Source organism: Halichoerus grypus, chromosome 8, assembly GCF_964656455.1.
Source record: "Halichoerus grypus chromosome 8, mHalGry1.hap1.1, whole genome shotgun sequence".
Lineage (NCBI taxonomy): Eukaryota > Metazoa > Chordata > Mammalia > Carnivora > Phocidae > Halichoerus > Halichoerus grypus.
Genome location: NC_135719.1, coordinates 125,207,488 through 125,218,648, shown reverse-complemented (window position 1 = coordinate 125,218,648; position 11,161 = coordinate 125,207,488). Strand labels below are relative to the sequence as shown.

The 11,161-nt window shown below is 50.1% G+C and overlaps 1 long non-coding RNA gene across 1 annotated transcript; it reads left to right on the top strand.

Annotated features, from left to right (window-relative positions):
• Positions 1-4,608: 4,608 nt before the first annotated feature.
• On the top strand, positions 4,609-8,272 carry LOC144378869 (uncharacterized). The gene is made up of 2 exons (XR_013440783.1): positions 4,609-5,214; positions 6,239-8,272. It is a non-coding gene; the product is annotated as an uncharacterized LOC144378869 (long non-coding RNA).
• The last annotated feature ends 2,889 nt before the right edge of the window (positions 8,273-11,161 follow it).

The following is an 11,161-nucleotide window of genomic DNA, read 5'->3' as shown; positions in this document are numbered from 1 at the left end:
GAGTAAGACGTCGGCCCCTTCTCAGCTAGAGCAGCCCCTCAGTTTCCTGCTTTCGTCCTTGAGCTGCCCACGAGGCCCTGGCATTCCCGTCCCTGCATCTCTTTGCCTTCTTGCTCCCCTTCCCGGCTTGCCCCGCTTCACCACGGTGACCATCGGCAATTTCCTCCCACAGTAAGTGCTTTCCTACCTCGGGGATTTTTCTCATAGTATCTCCTGCCTCGACCCCTCTTCTCCCCATGTCTTTGCTTCTTTCCTATGTTCCTGCCAGATCTCAGCTCACATGTCACTTCTTTGGGGATGCCTTCCCCAACACGGGCCCCCAAGTCCGTATTAGGCCACCTGGCTGCATGCAACTCTTAACACCGCTCTACTGCAATTGACTCATTATCACTCCATTGACCTCATTATTTGTTCACTGTCTGCCTCCCCTGCTAGACGGCAAGCTCGCTGGGGCAGGAAATCATGTCCCTATCACCACGGCTGAATCCTCCCGCACAGCTCCTGGCATTCAGCAGGTATCCAATACATATTGGTTGAATGCTGAAATACTGCACAAAGATTTTTGCGAATTTTTTTAGAAAGTTTGAAAACCACTGGCCTCGAGGCCTCCTCGGGCCCATTCAGTTCTGGACTCACATCTTTAAAACGTGGATGCAGTTGCTTTCACCACCAAAACATTTCTGGCTCTCCCATTAAAACCTTACCTGGACTTCTCCTAACTTCCGGGGTGCTCAGAAGGGAGCGGTGTGGACAGGAATGGGAAGAAAAATAAAGGAATCCTAAGAAAGGTAGGGTAACAGCTCCTCCTTCACCACTGGAGAAGTGGGGGGTGTGGGGGGGAGGTGGGGAGGACAGCCAGATGATGGACGAAGACGGCAGGGCCCAGTATTGACTCCCAGGGGTTTTGCTTGTCCCAGGACACACCTGACTCACATCCATCAAGCTGCCTGGCAGGGAAGGGGTGTGCAGCCGCTCAGGACACAGTGACCGCGGCTCTCAGGCCAGCCGTTTCCTTGCCTGTGAATCAGTGGCTGACCCTGTGCTGTCCCCAGCCTGTTCCAAGCAGCCTGGGAGACTCCCAAGCTTGTCTTTTACAGGCCAGATGTGTGTCCACTGGCTGTGAAGTCTTGCCTGGAGAACAGGTGGGTGGTAATTACTCTAGCAGGAGCCGAGCGTGACTGGAAGCTAAGGAGACAATTCTAGCGAGCTGTCAAGAACAGAAACAGTGTTCTTTCCCTGAGCTTGCTTTTATAGGGGGAGAGGGAGATGGAATTCAGGGCTGGCGTCAGAATCTTGGCTCCTATGGCAGATTCTGGAGCGTCCTGGCAATTCCCATACCCCACCCCACTCATCTCCCTCCACTCTAAATTAACATGCCGTGTGTAGTGAACATCTGTTGTGTGCAGACGCCCACCAATCCCTTCCCTTCCTCAGATAAAGGAAACTCAATTTTCCTTTGGGGAACTCCGCTGCACCCATTCCAGGCATTCCCGGTGGGGCTGCCAGTCATAGAGACTCTCCCACCTGCCCACGCCCAAAGGGTGGGCACAGGACCCCAGGTACACTCATCAAACTCTCTCCTGGGGAATTTGAATGTGGGGTGGGGTGACTACTGACCACAGGAAACAGTTGGCTTGGAATCATCCAAGCCAGCCAGCCTATGGGCTCCTGTGCCCCGGACCCCCAGAGCCGCCCTGGCCCCTGGCTCCCCAGGCCGGCTTGTTGAACACCTCCTCCAATTCCCTTCACCTCCTTTATGCAAAAGATACAGGGGACTTTCTCCCCACTTAAGTTTGCCTGAGTCAGCTTCCAGAACTTGCCGCCAAAGGGGTTGTATATCCCATACACTTGTACTGGCCCTTCTTTCCTGGCCTGTGCTCATCCTCTGGGTCCACCTGCAGACTCGTTTGCACTTTCCACACCCTGAAAACCTTTGTGCTCCCAACCCTCTTTCTCCTATCCAGGCCTATTCTTGGGGAAGGTCTACACCCATCATTTACACTTCAGAGTGAATGAAAACATTGTTTTCACTCTCCCAGGGTAGATGCATTTCCAGCTCTATATCTAAGTGTTAACTGAGTGCCTTTGCCTCTTGTTTCAGGAATGAGAAGTATTCGTGAAGAGGTGGAAGAGATATTTGGGGGGACAGCGTGGTTCTTCCCCAAAACCCTGAAATGAGCCCTGACCACTTCTCCCCAGCACTCATCACTTGCATGCACTGGGAATTGCTTTATCCCAGCCTTGCTCTGTTCAGCAGCTGATTATATCTGCCCTCCACATATCCCCTGATACTTGTTAAGTTTTGTCCCCACTGGAGTTACCTGCTTCGAGCTGTTAGATCTTGATTCAATGAAACTGAGCATCTACAGCATGCAAGACCCTGAACCAGGTGTATCTGGAATACAGATGTCCTTAGTTGTTAATGTTCGCAGTCCTGTCGAGCGAAAAGACACTACCCCACCATGTCTCCTACACGAACCAAGTGTTATTGCAGCCAACTGCCCTGGGACCACAAAGGAGGGAGGCCTGCAGAGAGGAGGGGCCCAGCATCTAATCCACCTGGCCTGTCTCTCTTGCTTTGTGTATAAATCAGGGTTCTTTGGTTGCAAGCAACAACAAGAACTCTACTTTGTACATTAAAAAAAAAAAAAAAGAGTGGAATTACCAGAGAGATTTTAGGAGCAACCAAATAGGAATAAGAATTAAACAGGTAGGTACTAAGAAGGTATCTAGGCAGCGACAGGGCTCAGCCCCAGGAACTCCTTGGAGTATGTCTTTTTTGGAAGCTGCCATTGGATGATCCAGTTATAACTGTGTGTCTCTGCTTCAGGGTCAAATCATGACAGACAATCTGATTGGCCAGTTTGGGTCATGTGCCCCATGGCAGGTATTACAGTTGGCTGCCCCATTAGAATGATCTAGAAAAGAGAAGGGCAATTCTGTAAAGGAAAAGGGATGCTGTTATCAGAATCAGTGAGAGGAGAGGGGCGCCTGGGTGGCTCAGTTGGTTAAGCGACTGCCTTCGGCTCAGGTCATGATCCTGGAGTCCCTGGATCGAGTCCCGCATCAGGCTCCCTGCTCAGCAGGGAGTCTGCTTCTCCCTCTGACCCTCCTCCCTCTCATGTACTCACTCTCTCTCATTCTCTCTCTCTCAAATAAATAAATAAAATCTTAAAAAAAAAAAAAAAAAAAAGAATCAGTGAGAGGAGGGATGCTTGGCAGACAAATGAACAAAGCCTACCTTAGTCACAGGCTAGTGGGTGACCTCCTGCCCGCTGGGTCCACCTTTGACTTGGGCTGTTCCCATGGCAACCGCAGGCTGAAGGAAAAGCAGGACCAATGAAAATCATTGCAACGGAGCTCGCTCGGTCTCATGTTGCAGGTGGATAAACTGGGACCCCAACACAGAGGTGACTTGTCCCTGGTCACAGCCTCATTTCTGTGCAGTCAGTGCTGAACAAGGAGCACACGGGTCAGATTGGACCCACAGGCTTCTGCTTCTAGTAGAACTTTTCCATACCAGTAGGGGTGAGGGTCCCCATGGAAGCCACTGGGAGGGATCAGAGGAAAGGTTCATGTGGATGCTCCATAAATATTTGTCCCACTGCCCCAGCCCCCCCGATACTAGGAGGCAGAGTGGGCTCCCCCACACTCTAGCGCCACACCTAGGGTCCGAACAGAAATGCCAGGATTGAGTTCCTGGATCCTGGACCCCTGCCGGAGTGACTCGTCTGGGGCTGTGCCCAGCTCTTGGCTCGAGTGGGGCTTTGTGAGCTGGCTGTGGAGCGCCCAGAGTGACCCTTCCTCCTGGGCCTCTGGACAGTTCACTGCAGAGAGCGCCAGGCTCAGGCCTCCGTCTTGGCCCTGCTCCTCCCCTGCCGGGCCTAGCCAGGTCCCTGCAGACCCAGACGAGCCCCGTCCCTCTTGGTGTTTACAGTCTGTGAACACTTGTGGCGGTTTCTGCCGCCCTGGCAGGGTTGGGCGGACTCATCCATTCTGCTCGCCCTTATTAAGTCAGTCGACCTTACAGGCTCTGCCTCTGCTCAGTTTCTCTCCTTGGGGTCTGTGACTACAGCCGGCAACCCCCCGGGGCCTTTACCCTCCGCAGGGTTGGCAGGGTGCCTCAGCAGCCCCTTGGCCCTCTCTCCCCCCTATGCCACCGACCTTTGGCATCTTTCTAACCCCCTTTCCCCCAGGAGTCCTCATTCCGGCCTCAGCTGATTTGCCCTGACCTCCCAAGTCCCTTGTCCTGGAAGTCCTAGCCTCCAGCTTGAGAATTCGGGGTGTGGAGGGGGGGCGGGCTTTGCTCCCACCCCGCTCGGTCCTCTCCTGTCCAGCTGGCATGGGGAGGGCCTTCCCTTTGCTGGCCTTCACACACTGGGCTGCTTCGGCCCGCTTCCAGCTCATTAGTGCAGGTACAACAAGAGCCAGCCCGGTCTCCCGCCCACCACTGAGCTCTCGGCCTGCTGGGGGCCCCTTCCCGTGCCCCTGCCCCAACGCTTGGCACGCAGCATGCAGCCCTCCTCCCCTCGCCCACCCCCGCGGGTCCTCTCTCTCTGACTTGCCCTGGCCTGGCTCTCTTTCCAGTCTGGAAACAGGGAGGCCTTGCTGCTCAGGTATCCTAGGGCTCTAGCCCCCACCTTCCGCAGCCAGCACCGAGCCAGGGTGAAAGTCCTTGGACAGGTTTTGTTGGGGCGAACTGAGAGGTCATGACAGCTAAGGGCTGGAAGAGACCACCTCAAGCCATGTAGCCCCTCCCCATCTTCTGGAAAAAACATTAAAACCATTCCAGATTGACAAGAATTTAACCAGCCTTTAAGGACCTCTGCCTTTCCCTTGCCTTTAACAGGAAGAAGGTCACACGAACCTTTTTTAGTGTGTAAATCTCTTGCTGCCTTTTCTCCCCACATGTATTCACCTACAAATCCTTATTAAACTGACATCTGAACTTCCCTTCACACTGTCCTCAGCAAGCATGAAGAATAAATCCTTACCACGTCTCTACACTAAACAAACATCTTAATACATATGAAGACCTGATAGAATCCTCCTTTGACTCCTTTTTCTCCAGGCTGAGGGGCTGAAGACCTTTCTTCTGGGGCATAATCCATGGACCATCCCAGTCGCTTCTAAACAACTCGCCCCCTTGATTGGCTGAGTTATCCGACTTCTTCAAGACCATGGTGGGGGAGCCCATATATACCTCTAGCCTAGGTGAGCGCTGAAATACATCTGTGGGTTCTGAAATCAATGTAGTGAGTCACACCAGCATTCCAAAAGAGAAAAAAATGAGAGCACATTGTACGTAGCCAGGGTAAGTTGCTCCAGGTATAGATGTTTGCCCCTGTGTGGTGAACCATGTTGTAGGATGTCCTTCTTCCGATGAGCTGTGCTTACAAAGTTTGAGAGCCACCACTCGCAGCAGACCTGGGCTTCTGGTGCTGTCCCCTCCTTCCTCCTCACTTCTTCCAGCTGTGGTTCTTGTCTAGAGACAAGAAAGACTTATGGGTTTGATTCTGTGAGGCAGGTTCGGAAGCATGCTCACCTTTCTCCAGCTCTGTTACCCACCTGAGTTGGAATACTCCCCGGAACTGTGGGGCAGGCCTCCTTGTACCTCAGAATGAACAGACTTCAACTCTCTGAGGGGGCTTGACACATCAAAGATGCCCAACAAGTGTTTTCCGGATGAATGAATTGTCTCTTCAGTGTCTGTTTTGGTGATCAGGTGGCCCCATAGCTTGTCAGGTCCACTTAGGAACTAAGAAGGATTCCTTCCCCTTTGCCATGGAATCTGAGTTCAGGCTGGAGCAATGCCAGCAGCTTCGGTCATGACCATGGCTACTCGGGCCATCCAGAAGCTTCACACAGCTTTCCAAGTCTTTGAAAAAAAGATTCGTCCAACTTCTAGATGTTGTATTTTAGTTTTACACCATGGTGGCCATTTCTGACAGGTGACGAAGATGGGGCATCAAACAAAGCTCCAATTAAGAAAGCTACATTAAATTCTTCTAATCCACTCGCATGGTGGGTCCCCAGCTCCCTTTTGCCCCTCAGAAGATGTGCATTTACATTTGTGTTTCATCTCCTCCTCTTCTTCTATCTCAGGAAACCTCCACATGGCTACTATGAACTTCATCTTGCATTCTCTCCCTCCCATGTCTGAACTCTGGGGGGATGGTGGACAAGTGTGATTTAAAATGAGCACTAATCCTCTCGTGTCATCTCTCTTGCTCTTCAGCCTATTTTCCCCTGGCCTCCCAGGATCACTCAGGTCTCTGCATTGACGTTGGTGAAATCTGCTGTTGTACAGACTCCTGACCCCTGAGCTAGCTCGTGGCTCCAAGCAGCCCTCCGTGGCTGTAGGATGCCTAGGGTTTCAGGAGGCAGAGCCACTCTGCTTTCCCAACAGGCAGCTCCCAGTGTCTGAGATGAGGACCCCAAGGCCAAGAGTGGAGAGGAGGCCTTGGGCGAAAGGAAGTAATCAAATCTTTGGAAAACCCTGGACACTTCACAGACTCCGGCCCTCCTTAGAGGTCTTCCTCCCACGTAGAAATCCTTTCTGCAATGCCCATCCAGCCTGTCTTTCATTACTCAACAATGGGACCTATCTTACTGTTGGACAACTCCAAAAGTTGCATCTATTGCCAGTGGAAATCTGTGTTTTATCTTGTACCTGATCCTGGACCTGGAACAACACTGTGAACTCTGCTGTGGCAGAGACAATGCTATCGACTTTCCATTTGATGTGACATTTCAGTAACTTTGATTAGAGTTGCCATGCATCCCTTTTTTAAATCTTCTCCTTCCTTGGATTCTGTACCACTTCCTTTTTCCACTTTGGATAGTCTTATTTCCTTTGCAGGATTATTCTCCTTCCCTCAACCTCAAAGCCCAAAACACTTAACTCAAAAAAATTATTGAGGCATATTAATACGTAATATAATTCACCATTTTCCCATGAAGAATTCAATTATTTTTTAGCAAATCTACCAAGTTGTACAAGCACCACCATCACTCAGTTTTAGAACATTTTTATCACCGCAGTAAGATCTCTTGTGCCCACTTACTGTTAACTTCCCTCCCCCTTCTCCCATCCATGTCCCTGGGATCTTCTTTGTCTCTATAGCTTTGCCTTTTTTGGATATTTCACATAAATATCATAGAGATATTACTCAATTTATCAAATATCTCCATAACATTGTTGAGGTCCATCCACGTAGTAGCATGTGTTGGTAGCCCAATCCTTGTTACTGATGAGTAGTATTTCATTGTATAGATATACCAGATTTCACCAGTCGATGGGCATTTAGTCAATAACTAACCTTTGGTTTTTATGAATAATGCTGCAAAGTCTACATTATTTATGTGCAAGTCTTCATGTGAATACATTAAACTCTGAACTCTTGTCACTCCTGAGGCAGTCTCTTCCAAGTCCACATCTCTAAAGCCCACACCCATAGCCTTTTTCTCCTGGACATATAGTTAGATTACATTTTCCAGCCTCCTTTGTTGTCAGATGTGATCATGTGACTGGGTTCTCATCAATGGAATGTGGACAGAATGGTGCTTGCCCTCTTCCAGACATTGCCCTGAAAAGCCCTGTGCAATCCTCCACATTTTTTCCCTCTCCTATCTATTGGCTGAATGAGAAAGAGGAAGGATCTCTATACTGGAGCTCCATGATGGTAGGATCCTAGGGCCCTGCGTGACCTTGTGTATTTGAGTCCTGCTTGACATGAACAAAATTTCACTTACTGTTTTGAGGTTGTTCCTGCAGTTAACCTGCTATGATTAATGCAAACACAGAACAACTGTATCCCTCTCTTACCCAATAATCTTATAAACAGTTGAACATGGCCAGACTTTCTCCAGCATCTCAAGTACTCCTCCTGGGTTGTATTTATCTCCATTCAGGTCACCTTCTCCTAGACATGCTGCTGAGTTGTAACAAGCCATCTAAAACAGGGCAGCAGCATTAAACAATCTGCATAGCTTGGAGTACACCGTTACCCTTCCCGTTCGAGGCCCTGGATCCTGTCCAAGATGGCACTAGGCCTTTTAGAAGTTTGCATTGTTAGTTTATTTCAAACCAGTAGTTACCAGGATCTCCCTTTTCACCAGTCTCTATACCTCCCCGCAACACTCTGCCCAAATAAAGTCATTTCACACAAACTGCTATCAAAGCAAGTATCCCTCATCCTTTAATTATTACTTATTTTGGACCAAGATGCAAGACCTTTTCACTTATCTCTATTAAACCTCAATTTATCTAGATCAGCTTATATCTTGCTTCTATCATCCAGTTTTTATTATTTATTCCTCCAATCCTATGTCATGTGAAAATTTGATAAAAATGCTTTTTCTGACTTCATCCAAATTGTGAGAAGTCTTGTGAAGGTGCCAGCCCTGGCTCATGGGCTACTGTAGATCCCAGCAATCTTCACCTATCCCTCAATGTGAGGAATGATGGAGTCAACATCTACCCACATATCTAGCCGCATTACTGTAGGCTCCACATTTCCCCGGCCTATCCACATTGACTCTCATTTGAATTTCATTTCACTACCATTCAAAACTCGGGCAAAAATTTCTCTGATTGGTAACTCCATTGAAAAAGGAAATGGGGTAGACTCTGGTGCGAGGTTTAATTTTTGCAAACTTGGTTCTGGTATTCACTGCTGTGCCTACCCCTCACTATCCTGCCCTCCTTCTCCAGGCTGAAACCTGGCCTGCCGTCCAGACCCTGCTCAGACAGTATCGTAGGTAGGATCCTCCCTGACCAATTGTCCCATACTCCCAGGCGGGAGGGCTCTGTCCTTATATTCACATTGCACCCTGAACTCATCTCAATCACAGCACTGACTGTGATAGGTGGTGCGGCCTTTCCTACTATGCTGGACGCTCCTTGAGGATAGGGGCTAAGCCTTCTTCTTGGCAACCCCGATGCCTGACAAAAGGATGATTAATGAATGGTGGCTGAGATACACCAGGCCCTCCCCAGCTCTCTGACGTCAAGCACATATGGCTTATCTATCGATGGGGCAAAGCTAAGCCGGAGGCTGCAGAGTGGGGTTTGGAAATGTGTATTATGATCCTTAGGCATGACCTAACTTCAACAACATGAACTTATGGGACTGGAGAGGAATCTGAGGCCCAGCAAGAACGAGACTCGGGGACAGGAGACTGACAAGGGGGGCTGAGTCTCCAGGAAAATCTGGGTCCAGAGAGAGTGGGGAATTCAGGGGAGTACTTGGGGAAAGGGTTGCAGAGGGTTGGTGAGCCATGGCAGTAGGAGCCCAGGGACAGGCCAAACCTACTGAGTTGGCAGCTCCACAATTTCTCTAAAAGTGGAGCCATGTGGGGGAACAGACCTGTTAGAAGCAGGGCTGGAGGATTGTTTTTAAGCACGGTAGGCTCATGGGCTTTATGTCAATTGGTGTTTACTTGGGGTGGCTTTGGGGGGGTTGACAGAGATTACGAGTATGCTGCTTCCTCCCCACACAAATGACCCCCTGCTATTGACCAGAGGATATCAGTTTCAGAATTCCAGATAAATAGTCTGTGCCCTCCAGGGTGATGACTTGGATGTGGGGAACAGGTTCATCTTTCTGAAAAAAGGAGCGGACTAGAGCTAAGCCCCGCATGAACTGATCCCATCCTACCCCTCCAGCCTCATCTCCCCTTCTATAACCTCTGTTCCTATCGAAACTCCAGCCACATGAGCTACTTGAAATTCCCCCCAATAACCCAGACTTCATCTTACACCCCTGCCTTTGCCTATGCGGTGCCTGTCCGTGCCACATTCCCCTCCCCTTCATGGTGACCTCTCCTTTAGCCTTCAAGATTCAAGTCAAAGTCAAGACTCTGAGAAACTCTTCCTGGCCAACCGCCACCCTGCATGGTAAGCAGTTCTTCTTCAGTGAGCCCAGGTGACTGTTAATTCCCCTACGGAAGCATTCACCATGACATTGGCAGTGAGGATGTCCTACCCATCCCCAGCGCCTAGCGCAGTGCCTGGCTGCATATGAGATGCTCAAAAGTGTTTGTAGAATTGGAGGGCATCATGACACGGTGAGCATTAGGAGGTAGGCAGATACTTGGAGACATCTCTGACAGTGAAAGAAATTCCAGGCCCCACCAAGTAGTGCCCCTGAGAATATCAATACACATCTTGAGACCGAGGATGTGGAGCGACAGTTTTCAGCAGCTAGGCAGGGGTGGATAGTGTGTGTGTGTGTGTGTGTGTGTGTTTGTGTGTGAGAGAGAGAGAGAGAGAGAGGAAGACGCCAGCCCTCCATGGAGCAATGGCTCAATCAGAAGGGGGGCTGTTTTCCTTCAATCATCATGGACCCTTCTCTGTTCCTTCTTGCCAACTGGAAGAGGAGAGATGCTGACAGCTTATCTTCAATACGCCCTCCCTGGCCCCCAGCCCCATCCCTCCCCACCAGCAGCTTTGGCACTTGCACCTACCCTGTCAGAGATGTTCCCAGGCTCTGAGGCCCTGCTGCTGACATGCACAGCCACTCTGGGCTTTCCTGGCTGAGGCAGCCAAAGAGCTCCCAGCTTCTTGAGGGAGTTGAAAGAGAAAGAGTTCAGAGGTCTGGGAGTCAGGAGACCGTGGTTCAAGAGCTGGGGCTGCCAAATAACCACTCATGTGACCTCGGACAAGCATCTCTCCCCTGTTGAGCCTCAGTTTCCTCAACTGTAAATTGAAGGAGTGGGCTGGCTGATCTCTCAGGGAGGTCCCGTCCAGTATTCACATTCTGTGGATCCTACACTTCTTGGACCCACACCCACCCATTGTCTGTCTGCTCCTCAAATCAAAATCTTAGTGTTGACATTGAATTTGAGTTTATCCAGTAAAATCCTCTCTTTTTAGAGATGAGGAAACTCACATCTGGAAGAAGAAGCAGGCAGGCCCAGGCAGACACGGGGAACACATGGGGGACTAGAACCAGGGTCTGTGCTCCCTGCCATGATCTGACCTTGTCTTTTAACCACTGCCTTGAAGGGAGGAGCCCTTTGTGCAAAAGCTGGGCCAACATAGGTTGACGTGGGGCATGGTGGCTCCTTAGTCTTCTTCAGGCAATCTGCTCAGGGCCACATGCTTTTGAGCGTGGAGCAGGGGCCAACCACCCTGAACTAAACCCAGGTCCAGAGA